Source organism: Paroedura picta, chromosome 9 (genome assembly GCF_049243985.1).
Source record: "Paroedura picta isolate Pp20150507F chromosome 9, Ppicta_v3.0, whole genome shotgun sequence".
In the NCBI taxonomy this organism is placed as follows: domain Eukaryota; kingdom Metazoa; phylum Chordata; class Lepidosauria; order Squamata; family Gekkonidae; genus Paroedura; species Paroedura picta.
Window position 1 is genome coordinate 25,754,974 of NC_135377.1, and position 20,921 is coordinate 25,775,894.

Genomic DNA, 20,921 nt, shown 5'->3' on the forward strand with positions numbered 1-20,921 from the left:
GTAAAACAGTAATGACTGGGGAAGGGAATATCAAACCACCCTGTATGGCAAACTACCCAAGAAAATGCTAAAGGGCGTCACCCCAGGGGTCAGACATGACTCGTTGCTTGCACAAGGGATACCTTTACCTTTATATACAAAGAAGAAAACACTATGGAATATGCTTGTTTTAATTAATAGAATGTCTCAAATTCTAAATTACTACTTGTTTGATTTTTGAAGGTACAGTATTTGCTGGCGTATAAGACTACTTTTTCCCCCTGAAAAACATGCCTCCAAGTGGAGGGGGTCGTCCTATACGCCGGGTGCACTTCAGTACTGTAACGTAATGTAACAAACTCTATATTTAGAGTGGAAATGTTGGGGGGTCGTCTTATACACCCAGTCGTCTTATACTCCGGCAAATACGGTAGTTTTCCGTTTTGCAAACTCTACAGATAAAATATTCTGCCAAAGGCTGCTTATGCCCCTGTATATTTAACACATTAAGGTTTAGATAAATCTGTGAAAATTAAGTCTGTCAACAACTACAAGCAGAAGTAGCAGCCAATAATAAAACTTGCATGTTGAAGCAGAATATCTTTAAAAAGTAAAGGCCAAAATGTTGAGGACTCAAAAAGTAAAATGACTGTTTTTACTATGCCCTGCTATTGAACCATTTAGCAGCAACTAAATGTAGGAAGCAAAAGTAACAGCCAGGAAGCTTCTTACATATGCCTATGGTATTTTCATACACATATGGGGAGAAGTTGGTGGTTTCACCTTTCAGATGTAACAACCTCCATCTCACATCAAATATTACTTTCAGATGCAGCTTTAAGATGGGGGCATGCTTCAGGACAGGGATGCGAAGGATTGAAAGACCACTCTATATCCAATTTGTTTGGATCCTGACCAGCCATATATTTAACATAGCATGTCATACACTATGTACATACAATCTTCCTGAATTGTTAGGGGGAAGAATCATATAGCTCACATAATGATGGAGGAACATAAAGTAATCATGCAGTCATCAAAATCTGTTCTCAACAGATTTAGTAAAATTAGTTTTCCCAAACACATATACATCTATAACTGTTTTAAGAGTTACTTCCAAATCATTAATTAGCAAGCATTATAGGTTGTAGGCCTTGTACCACCAAAAAGGGAATATATACTTTCTGGTAACAGATAGGGACAACAGCCTGTTCCGGTAATATTCAAAGTCTTTAAACCTGGCAGCAAACAATTCCAGTGTCTTTCAGTGCAATCCTATACAGCAGTGATCCCCAGCCAGTGCTGGGCCGCGAAGGCCCCGGCATCGGACTGCGGCTCCCTCTCCCCGCCCCCCCTGCAGTTAGAAACTTCCTAGGCCGCAAGCAAATTGGCTGCCAAAGTGGCCGATTAGCTTGCGGCCCGGCAAGCTTCTTTTTGTGTCGGGGGGGGGGAGAGGGAAGCAGGGCCGCGCAGCGTAAACGCAAATGCGTGGCAGGTCCGGGCATGCACGTTTGTGTCATGCACGGGCGCAAACGCGCATGTGTGGCAATTTCGCACGTGCGTGCATGCACATAACTGCTGCGCATGCACGTTTGTGACCACGCATGGCGCAAACGCGCATGCACAGACCTGCCAGGTCGCTCTCCCGCCCACCGATACGCAGCCTTAGAAAGGTTCGAACCACTGCTATATAGTACTACTCTAGGCTGAGCTCACTGATTTCCATGAACTTAGACTGAAATAACTTTGCAATGATTGTCTAGCATATTTCCCAAGCAACTACTCATAAATGTGGTTCAATGTTGTCTTTCGACATATAGGGAGAAATCCTAAACAGGTCTGCTCAGAAGTAAATCCCACTTTATTCACTGGGATTGCTCCCAGCAAAATTTCAACCATAGACATGGGGGAGGGGGGAGCACAGAAAATTAAAGAAAGATTCCAGCAATCATTTTTCCTCTCAGAAGGGTATTCCATTAAATATATGAAAATCAATGTGGACAAAAGTTGCCATTTTGGAATGTTACAGATGGTTTTTATTTCAAGCTTCATAAACTTAGAAAAATTCACATAACCTCTACTGGTTCAATTCACTTAAAATATGATAAATTAGACAAACTATATGGACTGCATCTATGGTGATATTTGGAGAAAGTGAAATAAAACAGTCTCATAGAAGAAATAAAAATCTCAACTGCATTTAAAAGCATAGTGTTTTCAAGCTCCAGTTTGTTATTGGATGGAGGAGAAATTGGAGGATGGTTTGAACTGCATAAGCCAGGCTTTCTCAACTGGGGTTTCATGTCAGTCCTGGAAGGATTTCCTGAATGGATGGAATTCAATTAATTTTGTATACATTTTTAAAGTTTGTTAAACAATTATCCCCCCTCCCAAAATGGCCAGTGATGTGCCTGGAATGGGCAAGAAGGGGAGGGGTCCCAAGTGGGCATGTCCACAGCTATGCTTCCCAAACACATTCTGCATGATCTGGGGTTTCTCAGAGCCTGGAGAACGTTTCACAGGTTTCTCAACAGTAAAAAGGTTGAGATACGCAGACATAAACACATGAACAATCAAGGACTCAAAGGGATGTCTTATGCAACAAGAATGTACTTGGAGATGCAATGATAATAGTGACTAAAGTTACCATCCAAAGAACACCTTCCTAGGAGCAAGCCCCAACTGAGAGCCCTGATATTACTGCTCGGTCAGAACAGCTCTATCAGGGCTGTAACTGGCCCAAGACCTCCCAGCTGTCTTCATGTGGGAGAGTGGGAAATCAAACCCAGCTCGCCAGGTTAGAAGATGCCACTTTTAACCACTACACCATGCTGGCTGGGTGTACATTGAGTTAAACAAAATGTCCTACCTAATGAGAATAGGGCCCTCAGTGCTTAGTTCCACAGGGTCACCAAGATAGTTATTCGACCAGGCCTAAGGTTAAGGCCAGGAAATAATATCAAGGAGATGCTGGCCTCCTTATCTGAAACCCCATCCAATCAACTAAACCTTCCAAGTACTGACCAATCCCCCTAAGTAGAGTTTTAATTTGCAAAGAAGAAATGACTTTGAAATGATTCTAAAACTTAAAATTTATAATCTTGATTTATTGTTTAATTTACATTGCATATATGATTTATTTGATTGTTTTCAGCTCCAACATGATCCACTCTGAGTCTGCCAGGGAAGGGCAGAATACAAAAATAAAATTATTTATTAATATTATTATCCAAACTGGAAAAAAAACACCTGAAAAATACTGCATTGGTGTTTTGAATTACTTCAGCTGGATTCCCCCCCTCCCCAATTTTTCTCAGCTATCTAAAATGGCCAGCCTCCCCCCCACACCAAAAATAAATCTCAAAATATTCTGGATTTTTGGACAGCCACAGTTAGACTGTATTTAAAGGGTTCCTCTTCCATTAAAATGCCTTTGGATGCCTAGGCCCATTATGCACGGAGTGGAAGGTCCACATTCGGGGTGGAATGGTGGCGTTTCACGTGAACACACGGGAGCGGGGCATGCTGGGTTGCCCTGGCATAGCGCGCGCACGCGCGCTTTACACCGGGGCTAGGAGGCCCGGCCAAGGTAAGTGCAGCGCCATGGGCGGGGGAGGTGGGGAGGGGCTGGGGGAGTGGCAGGGGGTCGCCCCTGCCAGCTCAGTGCTGCCATGGAGCCCGCAGGGGCAAGCGGTGTCTCTTAAGGGACACCGCAGGTCGAGGCTGGATGGCCCAACAAGCCCAGCGCTGCCGATTATGCACAGCGTCGGGCCGCCGCAGCCCCGGCTTACCCGGGAAGCTCCGGAAGATCTCGTGGTCGCTTAACGCGGGTCTTCTGGAGCCCGGGGCCGGGAGGCGCCTGTACTCGCGGCGGCAGCGTGCGTTCTCATTGATTTTAACCGAAGCGCTGCTGCCGCAAGTGCGGGCCTTATGGCCCGTGCATAATGGGCTGAAGTGGAGCTTCCCGGGACCAGGGTGCAACCAGAAGCAGCTCCGGCGTAGCCGCGTACATAATTGGATACTCTGGGTTTTCCCGCCATTGCGTTCCGTCCCATACGTAAGTGGTTTGCTTCACTTCTTCCTCCTCTGCATTCTCCATACCGCCGTTTCAGCGGCCGTGCATAATAGACCCTGGAGAAGATGTTTAAAGGGACTGCAAGATGTTTAAACTTCAGAGTTTATGCCACCATGGCTTGCAAAAAGCATTTAACCTTTCCTACATTTGAAATAATGGAGAATGGGAAACCTTTTTTGATGACTCACAGACTTGGACCCCTGGGTCCAATCTTTTTTAAACCTGGGGGGGAGGTTTTGAAGAGAAGCACCAGTAGCTATGGTGCAAATCTGGTGCCTTTACTTCTAAAAAGCAGCCCATTCAGAGCCCCAGATACTCCTGGATCGATTCTCCATTATAGCCTATGGGGACCTTTGACTATAATGGTCCCTACAGGGTATAATGGAGCCAAAAATTTTCAAGATTCTCAAATATTTACCAAATCCAAATACCATACCGGTATTGGGATCTGAGAATATCACAGAATACTGATATTTTTCAGGTTCAATATACTTTTTGTTGTTGTTTTTGGGTTTTTACATAGACCTAATTTGGACTATGCTTTGAATCCCTATTTTTCCACTGTAGCATTCTGGTGTATCTTGGGCCAATAACTCAATCTCACCCTAACTTACCTCATATAGCTGTTGAGGATAAAAAGGGGAAGATTATATTAATTTATGTAAATTACTATGACTACTGTGATTAGTTTGTTGCTAACTCTCTGTGATCCTGGACTTCTCTTTACTCCTGCTGCTGTTGCTGCTGCTGTTGCTGTCGCTACCAACTTTGAGCTAAGTGAGTTGGAGCTGTGAACCAGAGGCATGTTGGTTGTTTTGCCACTTTGCTGCTCTATATTGTGGTAAGAGCTCTATGAACTTAGAGGGGAACGGTAGAATGGACTGCTTTCCTTTCTCTATATCTGCCTCTGGTTCTCCATTCGGCTTGTTTGCCTCTATTATTCCAATTCAACCCACACGGAGAATATTTTAATTTATTTTACCTCTATGGTATTTGCTGTATGATTTTGTGACATTGCATTAATTATTGCCCTAAAGTAATTTATTAGCATTTAACGGTGATATTTAGTGCTGTTTTATTCAAACGCTGTTGTTTTATTCTCTTTTTAGGTACCTGATTTTATAGGCCCAGTTTTTAGCAGAAATATCTTTTAAAAATCATTATTATTAATTAGTACAGTGTAGATTAGCTAATTTTGCTGCCCATCCCTTGTTCATTCTATGTTTATATGTTTCTATTAAACTGCATTTCTGTAGATTAGTTTATATAGGCAGTTTATATAGGTAGTTAGCTAAACTTGATCTGTAGCTTTTAGGACTTGTATCAACCATGATTAGCAATTAGTATGGACGGTGCTAAGTGTGCTAGAGACACAGAAGATCTGGATGCCCAGCCCTCCCAGAAACAAACAAAAATGGAAGATTTTTGTTCTCTTCCAACAAATAATAGACCCCGTTAGTACAAATATTGCAGTCTCACTGGACAGTTCGGTAAGCCCTGGGCTGGATGGCACTGTCCCAGTCAAGTTGGATCCCAATGTTAAGGCCCCTTCTGATAATTCACTACTAGGTACTGAACCTATATTGGGCGATTCATTGGATAGTCATGTCAGTCAGAAGCAACAGAACAAAGTTTGAGTCCAGCGGCACTTTTAAGACCAACACAATTTAATTCAGGGTATAGGTTTTTGGATAAGCTCTCAGAGACTAAGTCCCCCTAATGTGGTAAATATTTTAAGGCAGACATGAGAGGAAAAGAAAAAAAACAGGTAAAGGAAAAATTCTCTCCAACTCTCCACACTACAGTCTCAGTACAGACTGGAGGCCTGCACACTCACAAAATGAGTTCCCTCACACCTAACTTGTGACCACCTGAATCAAAGTCAGGTTAGGTGAGCCCAGATACTGCATGTTAAAAATAATAACATGTAGTCCAGCATTTAGTGATTCTGAAGAGATGCAGGAGTTGGGATCTCCACATTATCTCCAGTTCATCAGTTCTACATTGCAGAAAACTAAGTATGGCAGCAAAATAAAGCATACAAGTTAGGGTTCTCTTTTTGAGGGACTACATACACACATACATGCATACATACATGCATGCATGCATGCATACAGAGAGAAAGAGAGAGAGAGAGGCCCCACTCCCCAAAAGCAGCCCAATTAACATGTTCATTTTCTCCAGGAGCAAGAAAAGTTGAAGCACTTGAGCATCATCATTTTCAAAAAGACACAATAGAAGTGGGAAACAAAATAGAAGTGGGGAACAAAAAATGATATGCTGAAGCTCTCAGCAGTTTATAATACTTTATAGGTGTACTTTATAGAATAAGATCATGAGAAATGAATGCCCTCAACACCAAGTCCAGAAATCTAACCACTCTGAAGATAGAAGAGTTATGGTAGAAATGATTTTCAGAAGATAAGTGGTTCCTAATAGCCAACCATATCTAGCAAGCACAGTCCAGTGGGTTACAGGCAGAGCTAATAATTTCTTTTATATATATATATATATATGATCTGGAACTTTATTAGATTTGTACTTTGGAATTTTACATTAGGAAAACACACAAGAAAAACATTATCAAACACAATTTAACCTTCCCATACAACACATGGAAGAAAAATCCTCCACATACATTATACCAATCAGGTTGAGCACCTGTTATGTAACCTCCTGCTCACAGCAGACAGCGGTCTATGCCACAGCGTATGTGGCCTTCACAATAACAGAACCAAAGTAACAAGGTTCCTTCTCCAAGGAAGTTAGTGGTATGCCTTCCATTTCAGAAGCTGACACCAGCCAAAGGTAGTTTTATTCTGGAGGAAATTAGACATTTAGCACTGCAATAGTTTTCTGTTTAGAATAATAGAATCAAAGAATCATATAGTTGGAAGGGACCTCATGGGTCATCTAGTCCAACCCCCTGCACTATGCAGGACACTCACAACCCTATCACTCATTCACTGTAACCTGCCACCCCCTTGAACCTTCACAGAATTAGCCTCTCCATCAGATGGCTATCCAGCCTCTGTTTTAAAATGTCCAAAGATGGAGAACCTACCACCTCCCGAGGAAGCCTCTTCCACTGATAAACCGCTCTGTCAGGAACTTCTTCTTAGATGGAATTTCTTTTGAATTAATTTCATCCCATTGGTTCTGGTTCGTCCCTCCAGGGCAAGAGAGAACAGCTCTGCTCCATCCTTGATATGAGCCTTTTTAAATACTTGAAGATGGTTATCAAACCCCCTCTCAGTCGTCTCCTCTCCAGGCTAAACAGACCAAGCTTGTCAAAGCTGTTTAATTTGCTTTGAACTGAAAATAACCGAGGATAGGACGGTGGGGGGAGGGGGAGTTATGTTATTTTGCAGAATGTTTAAATGTTGTTCATATTATTTATTTAATTACTTTCAAATTTGTATACTACCACTCTCCATTTGAACTTGCAGCAGTTCACAATAAAAACAGTAAAAGCCAGTAAACCCCTAATACCACTTTAAAATCTTAACATTAACCATAAATACAGCAAGATGGAAATACAAGAGTTCTCATCCTCCCATTGCTCACTTCTTCAAATACTTAGAGGTCAACAGTGACTCACAAAATCTTATACTCTGCCACAAATTTTAATCTTTAAGGTGCTACTGGACTCTTGCTCTTTTCTTTATTTACTATTTTGTTATTTTTATGCTTTTAATTCTTATATTTTTTTTTAATTTGATAAGCTGCCTTGGAGAATTTTCCCCCAAAAGGATTAACATACTGAAATAAATAAATACAGCACTGAGTTTCTAAGCAGATGAACAGAATGTTACTCATCTAATACAAACCCAGAAATACCATGTCATTCCTTTATGGAAAGGGAATTTTACTAGATGTTTATTATTCTCCTCATCATTTATTTATTTCTTTATTTACTTATTTATTATTTATTCTTCAATTTGCATTCCGCCCCTCGCAAAGTCTCACACTAACACACACACTCACAAGATCTCACATGTTCTCTAATGTGAAAACAAGATGTAAAAGATTTCCCTTTTTTTCTCAGAAAAAATATATATATTAAAAGTACCGCTACACTATAATATGATACATCTTATCAATCTGCACAACCAAAAAACAAGATAACCAATATATAAGCACTTTTTATCTCTGGCCGTTATCTTATAAAATTTTTACAAAAATATGTGAAATTCCTAAAGGTGATATACAAAAAAGTGATATTGTTAAAGAGACATCAGGTATTATTCAGTTTGGTTTAGTTGGGTCCTTTTTTGGACTTCCTCAGTCTGCTTTCCCAGGCAAATGTCAAATGTCAATTGCGCTACTTCAGACCTGAAAGGGTCCTAACTGAGGTTTAAATTCCTAACTACTCCAGGCTTTTTCAATCAGGGTTTTATGAAAGTGGGAGCTAATTAATTTTTCATATATATTTTTTAATGAGTTAAACATTTATCGGGTGATATGACCATGTCATCAAAAAGACCAGTGATGGGCCTGGATGGGGTGGGAAGAGGAGGGTCCCCAGGTGGGTGTGTATACAGCTATGCTTCCCAACCATATTCTGCAAGATCACACCACTTTTGGGGTTTCTCAAAGTCTGAAGAATGTTTCAGAGGTTTCTCAATGGTAAAAAACAGTTGAGAAAGGCTGAACTACTCCTTGGATCCCTGCCCTTCCCAGCTGGTGAAAGCCTGAGAAAAATTATTAATATCTTTCTCTCTCGGGGATCATTCCCCAGCTACCTTAAGGAGAAGAGTTGGTTTTTATACACCACTTTTCACTATCCGAAGGTATCTCAAAGTGGCTCATAATCACCTTTTCTTCCTTTCCCCATGACACCTTGTGAGGTAGATGGAGCTAAGAGAACTGACAGGACTGCTGAGAACAGAACTATCAGGACTGTGACCAGCCAAGGTCACTCAGCTGGCTGCGTGTGGAGGAGTGGTGAATCAAACCCAACTCACTGGATTAGAAGCCTCCACTCTTAACCACTACACCAAGTTGGTTTTAGGTGGTAGTGATGACATGTCTCTTGGCAAAAAGATACTGTTATACGACAGGTAGCTAGCCAATTACCATCCAGTGTAAAACTTTCTCTTCCTGGGAAAGGTGATTGAGCTAGTAGTGGCCAAGAAGCTTCAGGAATTCCTGAATGAAGCATCAATCATGGCTCCCTTCCAATCTGGTTTCAGGCCAAGGTTTCGTACTGACATGGTCCTGGTAGCCTTGGTTGATGACCTGCAATTACACTTTGAAAAAGGTGAACCAACAATACTGATCCTCTTGGATCTGTCAGCTTCTTTCAACACAATTGGCCCAGGTCAATTGCCTACCCTCCCTGGAGGTGAGGGTCACTGCACTGAGTTAGTCCTTGTTCCTCCAGGGACACACAGAGCCAACATCAGTGGAGCAATACCAGTTCCTCAGGCCCCCTAAACTGTCCAGTACCACAGGAGCTTCTCCTTCCCCCAATGTTGTTTAATATCTATATGCATCTTCCGGCAAACATCTTCAGACAGTTTGGAGGACAGTGCCACCTATATGTGAATGACACCCAGCTCTACCTCCTGCTTGAAAAGCAGCCACCTGCCAGGATCTTGGCCCTGACCTCATGCCTATATGTTGTAGTGAAGAGTTAAGGTGAGAATTAGCAAAAGTTAAATCCTGCAGAAATGGAGCTCATGTGATTAGGTAGGTTCATGGCACAGGGCTGGCCAGCTTTGCACTTGATAGAGTCCAGTTCTCTGCAGAGAGCTATAGGGTGTGGCACGATTATTCCCTTATCCTGGACAACTATGTGTCAGGGTAGCGAAGACACCACTTTATCATTTACACCGAGCCTGCTAGCTGCCAATGACCCATGCAACAGTCATAAGGCAGCAGACATGCAGTCTGAAGCTCTGCCCATGAGGCTGGGAGTTCAATCCCAGCAGCCGGCTCAAGGTCGACTCAGCCTTCCATCCTTCCGAGGTCGGTAAAATGAGTACACAGCTTGCTGGGGGGTAAAACGGTAATGACTGGAGAAGGCACTGGCAAACCACCCGTATTGAGTCTGCCATGAAAACACTGGAAGGAGTCACCCCAAGGGTCAGACATGACTCGGTGCTTGCACAGGCGATACCTTTTTTTTTTTTAACACACTGTACATAGAGCTGCCTTTCAAGATGCTATATTGCTGCTAGTTTGCTAACTGGGTTTCCCTGGTATGCACATATAACATCAATTCTTCAGCACTTGGTTTTGACCTATAAAGCCCTAAATAGTCTGGGACTGTCTTACCTGCATACCCACCTCTCCCAGTATGACCCCACCCCCCTCAGCTCCCCAGAACATCATCACAGGGCCTTCTACACGAGCCTGGCTGATTATCATTCTTAGCCAAGCCAAAGTTAAGTTACATTATTTAATCAAATGCAAGACTAGTTTTTTTTTCCAGATATGCCATACAAAAAAAAAGAAGGGCCTGTCTTAAATTTGCATACAAGTTATGTTTATAACATATTTGGTAGAGTCATCCCATATTCAGGGTCTTTATTTATTTGTCAAGCACAATGGCAAAGGCATTTTGAATGGTTGCTTCCTCTCTCTGGAATCAGCATCCTGGGAAGTTCATTCCTTACAGGACCTTCTAGCATTTCATAGGACAAGCAAGGCCACCTTGTTTCATGTGGCGTTTGGTTAACATTATGAACTGGGAAGTTGGCCAGTTGTTTTAACCCCTCAGATTGGCTTGAACTGATCTTTTAATTGGTTTTATTGCTTTATATCTGTATTTATATGTATAGTATTTATATCTACTATAATTTAAATGTTGTAAGCTGCTCCAAGTTCTCTGTGGGAAGAAGATGTGGGGTATAAATTAAGTACACAAAGACCCTGAATATAGGGCTCCACCAATATGTTATAAACTTAACGTGCAGGCAAATTTAAGGCAAGACCCTTCTTGTTTGATGGTATAGGTGGGAGGGGAAACTAGTTTTGCATTTGAATAAACAATATAAATTAACATTGGCTTGGCTAAGAATAATTAATCATAGCAGAAATAACCCAGATCTACAGTGTATCTAATCACATTGCAGCTACCCAAACAAGACCCGGAAAAGCATTTTAATATACATTTGCATTCCAAGGCATATCTGGAGACATGACACAGTAACTGTGTTGTAGAATATTCGGGTATAAAACCAGTTACTGGTTGAGTTGGTGGCTACTTATGCATATTATACATTCCACCTTGGTACTGATGGAAGAAAGGCAGGATAAAATATTTCATTTACTATACTATAGGAATAAAAATCCAGTTCTCTACTACATGTCCTTATTTAAACATTAAGAACTGTAACCCTAATAACTGTCAACTGGCTCAGCCCTTAGCATCTCTTCTTAAGGATCTCGGGTAGTAAGTATATGGGAAAACTTATCGATATGAGATTTTAATCTTTTGATCTGAAGACCTCCTGCTCTCTATAGCTCAGCTCTATAGCTCTATAGCTCCTGCTCTCTATAGCTCAGCAGGAAGGAAATGCCAGAGTATTGCTCCAATGGTGCAATGTCACTTTAATAAATATCAGGAAGTGACATCATCATGCTGGCACAAGACTCTAGGATTCAGCCAAAACTTACAACATCAGGTTGTTTCCGCCTCCCTCCCTCTCCCTCTGTTGGCAATCATACCAAATTAACTGATCTAATGGTGTCTGTATTACTTACTTTACACTTTTTAAAAAGTATTATTATACTCTATATGTTTTATGTATACTCTATATATTTATACATGTAGTCCCATCAGACTTCCAAGTTAATATACATGTAGTACAGCCCTACAGCACCTTCATACTAACTTCCAATTCATACTAACAATTCATACTAACTTCCAATTCAACATGAAAACTGAAAATCTACCTTTGCCTGCACATACTGTGCAAAACAGCGTATATTGGTATCCTAACCCACCCACGTAGGCCTTTTTGCAGAATACTCCTTTGTCACATTCTAGACGAAACACCCCCTGCACTGGAGAACCGCAGTATTTGGGATAGGGTGGAGGGCGCAAAAAAGTGAGAAAGGTGACAAGCTGCAGAGTCACAGTAGGTCATTGCAAAGTGAGTGTGCCTCTTCCTTCTCTCCTCTCCGTTTCACACCGAGAGGGGGAAGGCAAACAGAAATCAAGCTGCAACCAACACTTTCTCTCTCCTGGAAAAGAGGCAAAGGGAGGGGGGGGCGCCCTTAGGACGGCTCCCCAGGTCGTCCCCGCCTCTCCCAATCCACTCAGCGCTGTGAAGGCGCAACCTTCCGCGGGCCTATCTCGCTTTCTCCCCCCCCCCCCGCCAGTTTAAAGGCCCAGGGAACGAACCCAGACGGCGATAGCGAGGCAGCAGGGGACAAAAAATTGCCGAGAATCACCCAGGCAGACACAGGCGGCCTTCGCCTTCCAGGTCCCACAGCAGGCAAGGCGGAGAGGGAGCCAGGAGAGCGAGGAACAAACAGAGCTTCTTCCCACCCCCCCCCGATCTCCACACGGGACGCGCGGCGGGGGAGGGAGAAGAAAACTAAGCGCCCCTCCCCCACTCCCCCCCCCCGGCAGGTCTCGCGGGCTCCTCCTGCTCAGGCCCCCTCCTCCCGGGGTGCCTCAGTCAGGCCGAGCGAGGCGGCGGCGCAGCCTGTTTACTCGCCCGTCAGCCGCCTGCCTTACCGTGGCTCTGAGCCCGGCTGACTGGTGGCAGCCGCCGCCGCCGCTGTCCAGCCCCTCGGTCGTGGCGGAGGGTCCTCTCTCAGCCCTCGGCGCCGCTCCCCACCACCTCCGCCGCCACAGCGCAGAATGATGCCATCTCACAGCAGCGGCAGCGCAACGGCGGCGGCGGCGGCGGCATCGGAGGCTCTCGCTCGCCTCCTCTCCCGCCCGCCCCTGGCGGCGCGCGCCCTAACCGCTGAGGCAGGAGGAGGGCCCGGCGCGGGAAAGCCCGGACGGAGAGCGGGAGAGGGGAGGTGTGCGCATGCGGCTGAAGGCGCGCGCCGGGCGCTGAAGCGGTGGGACTTGTTGGAGGGGAAAGGTTTGCCTTAGCGCTCCGCCGGAGCCCAGGTCCTGGGCTGTACCAACGTCTGCCAGAAGCGAAGGGGCGGAGGGGTACGGGGCCGATCCAACCGCCGCGCCTCGAGGAAAGACGTGGCCAAATACTTTGTGGTGGCATGAAATAATCAAAGAAAAAGAATCAGCTAGGACTGAGCCCACTGGGAGAAAAACCAAAGGGAGGTCGCTCCTAAGTTTGTTTTTTTCATGTATTATATTTGTATACCGCCCTCGCTTAAGGAGCAGGGCGGTTCACGTGGAACTAAACAACTCCTGGAACTCAGTGATTATAATGAATAAATAAATAATAAAATAAATTCCTAGTGTTAACAGCACATTAATGGATTTTGGTCTTGCTTTTATCTTTTCAGTGCTTTTGTTTGCTTATTTGTTTACAGGACTCGACCTGCTGCTCTGTCCGACTGGGTGGGGTACGGCTGCCAACAGCAGGTTGGGAAATTCCTGGAGATTTGAGAGTGGACCCTGGGAGGGCGGGGTCTGGAGAGAGATGGCACCTCAAGGAGATAGGATGTTGTAGTGTTCCCCCTCCGAAAGCAGCAGTTTTCATTCAGGGTCGTTCCAGAAGATATCCTGGCCCCACCTGGAAGTTGGCAAGGTTACACAAGGTGGTCTGTTAACTGCACCTGTACCAGGAACTGTAGTAACTTGAGCAAGCTTCTTGTTTGCCAAGGAGATCAGGCAAAGCTGTTAGATCCAAAAGTGTCCATTGTTTACCATAACGCCTCTTGATTACCAATCTGCTAGTTTGCTTTGTTTCACAAGAAAGGGAGAAAAAACAGTCCTTAAAACAGAATGAGATTTAAATCTATGTAATTCCAAACATGCACCTGCCACAAGTTCACACACATGAAACATTCAGAATTGAGGTCTACAAGAGGCCCTAATCCTCATATCACAATCAGTCCCAGTTTGGTCTCCAAGCATGCATGCATTGAGTAGCAGCCAGACACAACTCTCTGACAAGTGCACCATTTCTTATAATGGGGTTGTAAATTCCTTTTGTCAAACTGGCACTTAAGAGATGTGTTCAGTTAAAAATAATATGTGAATCAGATTTTGCTGGTAGTGACTTTCCATAAACATATTCCAGCTTGGGCAACCATTGTCTAAGACAGTGGTTTTCAACCTGGGCGTCAGGACCCCTTTGGGGGTCGAATGACCCTTTCACGGGTTGCGGCCCAGCAAGCAGCTTGGCGGGGGGGTGCTATCCACACAACAGCCTTGTGGGGTAGAAAAGAGGAGCAGAAAAGAGTGAGATCTGCATGGTGGGACAAGAGACAGAACTGAACTGAGAAACCCTAGAAAAAAATAATTTATATACAATCATGAACAACGGATCTTCACGCCATTGGTCAGTTTTGGTTTAATTTCTGTGAAAGAACACTTGCATAATTTTATGGTTGGGGTCACCACAACATGAGGAACTGTATTAAAGGGTCGCAGCATAAGGAAGGTTGAGAACCACTGGTCTAAGAGATCACATGAGATAGTATGCCAAAAGAGGCGACCCTTCACAATACCTCTTTTTAATGGGGGAGGGGGTGCTTCTATCCTGACTTTCTACCCATAAAATGGTCTTCTAAGGTAGGTTACCTTAAAAAAAAATCAGCTGCAAAAAATAAAAATTAGAAAGCACACATCAATTAAAAACAGCATCAGTTAATTGGCTTCAGTTAACACAAGCACTGCCAAGACTGATGTACTTCTATTTTGTTGGCACAGAATCTTACCATTTTAGCTAGCACTTGGCCTGTCCGCCTTTGTCAAAGTGTCAAATTTTATAGAACTCTCTGGGCTTAAAGAAATACCCCCACATTCAGTAGCTTTTATTTATGGACAAAAAAGTAAATATATATGAGCCTCTTGTGGCGCAGAGTGGTAAGGCAGCCGTCTGACAGCTTTGCCCATAAGGCTGGGAGTTCAATCCCAGCAGCCGGCTCAAGGTTGACTCAGCCTTCCATCCTTCCGAGGTCGGTAAAATGAGTACCCAGCTTGCTGGGGGGTAAACGGTAATGACTGGGGAAGGCACTGGCAAACCACCCCGTATTGAGTCTGCCAAGAAAACGCTAGAGGGCGTCACCCCAAGGGTCAGACATGACTCGGTGCTTGCACAGGGGATACCTTTACCTTTAAGCTTTTGAAACAAATCTAGGATCTCTTAAATGCTGTGACAATAGAACAGTTATAGGTCTATACTTCATTATGACTTTTTAAACTTACATGGTGTTATGAGGAGGAGGAGGAGAAAAAGAACTTATATGTTGTTTTTTCTCTACCCAAAGAAGTCTCAAAGCAGCTTACAATCACCTTCCCTTTCCTCTCCTCACAACAGACACGCTGTGAGGTAGGTGAGGTTAAGAGAGCCCTGACATTACTGCTCAGTCTGGACAGCCCAAGGTCACCCAGCTGATTGCATGTGGGGGAGCACAGAATCGAACCTGGCATACCAGATTAGAAATCCGCACTCCACTCCACAAAGCTGGCTCTCTAAGTAGCCAGCCTCCCAACTATCCCAGCTAACTCATCACTAGCTACACTAACTCCCAAAACCTACTCTAACCCTCCCAACCCGCTCACTATTATATACCCACCCGACCCCTAAACCCCCGGGAGCTAGACAGAACATGCACATTATTCCCATTCTGCAGATGCCCCACTGGCTGCCCATCTGTTATCACACTCAGTTTCAGGTATGGGCTATCACTTACAAAGCACATCATGGCCTTGGCCCTTCTTATTTAGGGGGCTGCGTCTCTCCCAATTTTCTACCATGACAATTTTGCTCAGGCGCCAACCTGCAAATGGGCGAGATCGACAACTACCCATATACATGCTTTCTCCCCTTTGGCTCAGTTTGCCTGAGGAGGTCAGGAAAGCTCCCACTGTTCTAGCGTTCTGCAAACTATACATACCTGAGCTATTCAAGAGGGCTTTTCTGTGTGGGTAATAGAGCTGTCCTGTAGAAAGTGGCTTACAAAACTGGATAATATCATTCGGGATTGTGATTGGTACTGCTGTGTCTAGCTTGTAAGTAGGATCTTATTTATGTAATTTCTGTGCCACTTAATATGTCATGTGAATACTTTCTGGTGGTTCTAGACTTCTAAAGTTCTCATACTCTGGTTATTGAATGTCCCATTTTGTCAACTGTATTGAATCACTTTGCATCATCTGCCTGGACTCCCTGCCAGAAAGGTAGGCTATAAATAACATAAATAAGTAGATAAAAATACTTTCAAAAGTTTGAATTACTAGAACAGTAGCTATGAAAGTATTTTAAGACGAGATATTGACCTTTTATTGAATTCTGAAAATATCTAACCAAGTATTTTACTTGGCATCACTCTCTTTACAAATCAAGCATTTCCCGGGAATTAATATGAAGTATCTTGGCTTTTGAAAAAGGTAATTATTAAACCACTGTTAGATGTATAAATAACCAAGTACTTTGTGCTCTTTAGAGCCTCACATGTTTATTAGACCATAGGCTTTCGTGGACTAGAGCCCATTTCTCAAACACAAGGAATGAATTCTCGGTCAACAGAATCCAGAAAACAAACACCATATTGTATCTCTTATTAGCACCAACCAAAATAGCATGAATCAGTGAGCAAGCTTTCATGTTCTCCAGGACTCTTGATCAGCCTGAATGTTGAAATAGGGGGGGAAAGTTGGGGTGTGTGTGGAATAGTTCTGAAGAACTTGAGAACTGTCCATTGTTTGTATTATTGTGGACAGTCCTAATAAAAGCTATTGCATGTCTCAGTTGATGGGATTCTAATAAAAGTTTTGCAAATCGTTTTTGTTGTTGTTAGGTGCGAAGTCGTGTCCGACCCATCACGATCCCATGGACAATAATCCTCCAGGCCTTCCTGTCCTCTACCATTCCCTGGAGTCCATTTAAGTTTGCACCTACTGCTTCAGTGACTCCATCCAGGCACCTTATTCTCTGTCGTCCCCTTCTTTTGCCCTCAATCACTCTCAGCATTAGGCTCTTCTCCTTCTCATGAGGTGGCCAAAGTAGTAAATAGTAGGCATCTGCATGCCCTGAAGTGGGACTTCTGCTGGAATCCTCAGCTTCTGGCGGGGCCCACTACACCCAACCCTGCTGCCCACCTGTGAGTCTTTTCCCTGTCTGCTCACTCATGAGTACTCGGTGACCACCACTGATCCTAGCTGCACATGCTGGCCTGCTGGGAAAGGGCATGGAAGTTATTCACTCTGAAGGCACTGCTGGTAGTCAGTGTGGCATTTCCATCCACCTTTTGCTCACCCCACCCACCGGCACTATTGGGAAAAGGCTTTGGGCAGTGAGGATGTCTGCAAGTACTGGGAGGTCAAGTGGGGAGGCCAGAGTGGGTACCCAGATCACAGGAAGAGAGAGAGTCCATAAGCATTCTTTGCCCAGAGCTCACCAAAACCTTGAGTGGCCTAAAAGGTTGCAAACATTTCCAGCGCAGTATTCTAGAGAGGTAGCTCTAGTGAGGCTTTTTTAACCATCAGCCACTTTCTTTTATGTATCCATGCATCCTCTTGCCAGCTGAAGATAACACATTAACGGCTTTGGTCCATGAAACTATATGGCACAATCAATTTCTTGGTCTTTAGGGTTCCACAGAGACTTGCAATATGATCCTAAACAGAGTTAGATTATTCCTTTAAGTCAGTAGGCTGAGAAGGATAAAAACTCTTGTTAGTGTAAGTCTGCACACAGACAATTGTTCAGTTGGCTGCTTTCTGCTGCAGAACTCATTGTTGAAAATTGTATTTTGAGTACAAACTTTAAGAGCCAGTTCTATCACTTCGGTGTTTGTGTACTACAACATAATGGAAGGGACCAGGTTTCCTAATTCAATCCCAGACTGCACAAAGTTTCAAAAAAGTAACAATGTGGAGCAATTTGATGGAATCACATGGACTGCAGATCTTGAAAAGAGGCATCCTAGTTTATTGGATGGGTACATGAAGCAGATGGTCTACTTGCTTCAAATTAAGGACAATTCTGGAAATAATTGGATGGCATGCAGCGAAACCCATTCATTGGTTTCCATACTTGTAACTATTAAAAATAGGAGTCCCTTGGTGCTTCAAAGGTTAACAACATTTATTCCAGCATATTTGTTGTTGTTGTTAGGTGCAAAGTCATGTCTGACCCATCACGACTCCATGGACAATGATCCTCCAGGCCTTCCTGTCTATCATTCCCCGGAGTTCATTCAAGCTCATACCAACTGCTTCAGTGACTCCATCCAGCCACCTTATTCTCTGTCATTCACTTCTTCTTTTGCCCTCAATTGCTTCCAGCATTAGGCTCTTCTCCAGGGAGTCCTTCCTTCTCATGAGGTGGCCAAAGTATTTGAGTTTCATCTCCAGGATCTGGCCTTCTAAGGAGCAGTCAGGGCTGATCTCCTCTAGGACTGACTGGTTAGTTTGCCTTGCAGTCCAAGGGACTTGCAAGAGTCTTCTCCAGCACCAGAGTTCAAAAGTCTCAATTCTTTGATGCTCAGCCTTCCTTATGGTCCAACTTTCACAGCCATACATTGCAACTGGGAAGACCACAGCCTTGATTAGACACACTTTTTTTGTCTCTGTTTTTTAGGATGTCTCTGTTTTTTAGGATGCTGTTTAGATTTGCCATAGCTTTCCTCCCCAGGAACAAGCGTCTTTTAATTTCTTTGCTGCAGTCCCCATCTGGAGTGATCTTGGAGCCCAGGAAAATAATTAATAAAATGCAAATTCCAGCATATAGGCTTCCATAAATTAGAGCTCACTATCAGAAGCATGGAGTGTACATCTATATGAGATACAAGCAACAAAAAAGGTTGGAATTGAGAGATGTTACAATCCTATGAGAAACAACAACCAAAGAGAATTCATTCTATCTAAAGCTGGCATGGACTGCTAGTATATAAGCAAAACAGGATAAACATAAAATCATGTCAAACCAAGGAACAATCAGGGTAAGACATAATAAGGACCATGAATTGATATGCATAACTGGATAAGTCATGTTCAGCTGATAGTCCATATAGGGTTGGATCCAATGAGCTTTTTTACTGACTCTCTTTTGTTATAGCTTCTATCCTTCATGACTTTTGTACATGCACATCCCATGACACCCAATATAGCTTTTTATGGTGGTTATAGAGCATTCCTTCCCACTTTCCTTTTTACCTGCAGAAAAACTGGTTGGATCCAACACATTGTGGATCCATTGTGGGTGCAACACAATCCATTGACAGTTTTCCAGGAAACAGTGCTAGCTACCATGGCTCTTGAGTGTCTGTTTACCAACATCCCCCATATGGAAACCATCAAGAATCATTGTCATAACAGCAGAATCATAACAGCAGAACCTACCTGACCACACTGGTCACCTTCAGAGGACCTGCTTCAGGGGCCCCTACCATTTGTGGGTAGCAACTTGAGAAAAAGCCTGTTCAGTCATGGTGCTAGAATTCTGTCACTCCTTCCACAGGTAGCTTCATCTGTTTCCCATGATCATTGTCTCCCACCAGCAGGCAAAGGCTTTTCTGTTTGGTTTGGAGTTCCCTCACTGACTCTCATTGGCCCTCTTCCCTGTTTGCCACTTTGCGTGTCTGTGGGTTCATATGTTTTCTTTGTTTTCAAAAGGTTATATATATATATCTGTATTTTAAACGCTGTTTTGATATTTTGATGGTTTGCCACTTTGATCATCCAAAACCGGGTGGAAAGATGGCATGCAAATGTTTTAAATAGATTGATAAAATTTGCCACTGTTTTCTCATCTACAACCACTTCAGATCTGGTGAATCTTATACCTTCAAATGAATGGCACTGCTATAGGATAGTCACACAGCACCACAGTACACAAATAGTTTCATGGCGGATTTAGAACAATGCTTCCCCATCTCCTACCTATTAACTTCTCTTATGTACATACTTGAGATTTCTCGATGACATTTTATCATCTGAACACATGAAAAAGAACCTATCAAAAGCTCCCTCAAGGACTTTAACTATGTTCACTCTGCTATTAACCTAAGAAAGTCCTTGTCCTTACACCAGGTGCAACTATGTGATGGTAGCGGTTGACATCAAAACCTCACCAGTTTACGTAAACACCTACCAGCTGTCACCTAAAACAGTCTATCACTATGCTACAATTTACTTTCTTCAGTCCCTGTGGATGCTCACCTGAAGGATTTACAGCAGGCATTCTGGGGATTACCATGCCCATCTAAATAGAGATACAGATCAACAAAGTCAGACTGATATTCAGAAATAGCCTGCTATGAGAAACACCAGAACTCCACTGGTTCTCAGCCATACTACTCCAATGTGCTGTTAATGATTTGTAGCACATCCTGGGGAATATTCCTTTTTCACAAGCCTATGGTGGCAAACCTGTTGTTGCCCACCCTGAATGGATTAAACTTTCTTTGACAGGTTGTTGTTTTTATCTTGCCTCAGTTTGCAGTGAATTTCCCACCCCTCTGTTGCTTATGCTGGAATACATTTTATTAGACTTTGAAGTGCCCCTGGACTTTGCTGAGCAGATTAATGCAGTTATGCCTCTAATCTTGCACTCCACACACAGAAGAACCCTTGCAAAGAAAACCTCATCTAAAAATCCAGCTCTTTCAGCTTTGCTTTATTATAAACTTACACATGCCTTTGGGTTAAAGCTGCCACGGTAGTTACCACTTCGTGCGTCTCACAAAGTAGGCCCTGCTCCATGAAAGCTTACGCTGCAATAAATTTGTCAGACATTACGACAACCTAATTCTTGTT

General features: G+C 43.4%; 1 protein-coding gene across 2 annotated transcripts in view; it reads right to left on the minus strand.

The window, feature by feature from the left end:
* The window catches only part of WWP1 (WW domain containing E3 ubiquitin protein ligase 1), a 55,523-nt gene extending 42,494 nt beyond the window's left edge, over positions 1–13,029 (minus strand). For both annotated transcript variants that reach the window (XM_077351981.1, XM_077351980.1), the window contains exon 1: positions 12,750–13,029. The gene's annotated coding sequence lies outside the window, so the exon portion shown is untranslated. The remainder of the gene's footprint in view (positions 1–12,749) is intronic.
* Between the last annotated feature and the right edge of the window lie 7,892 nt (positions 13,030–20,921).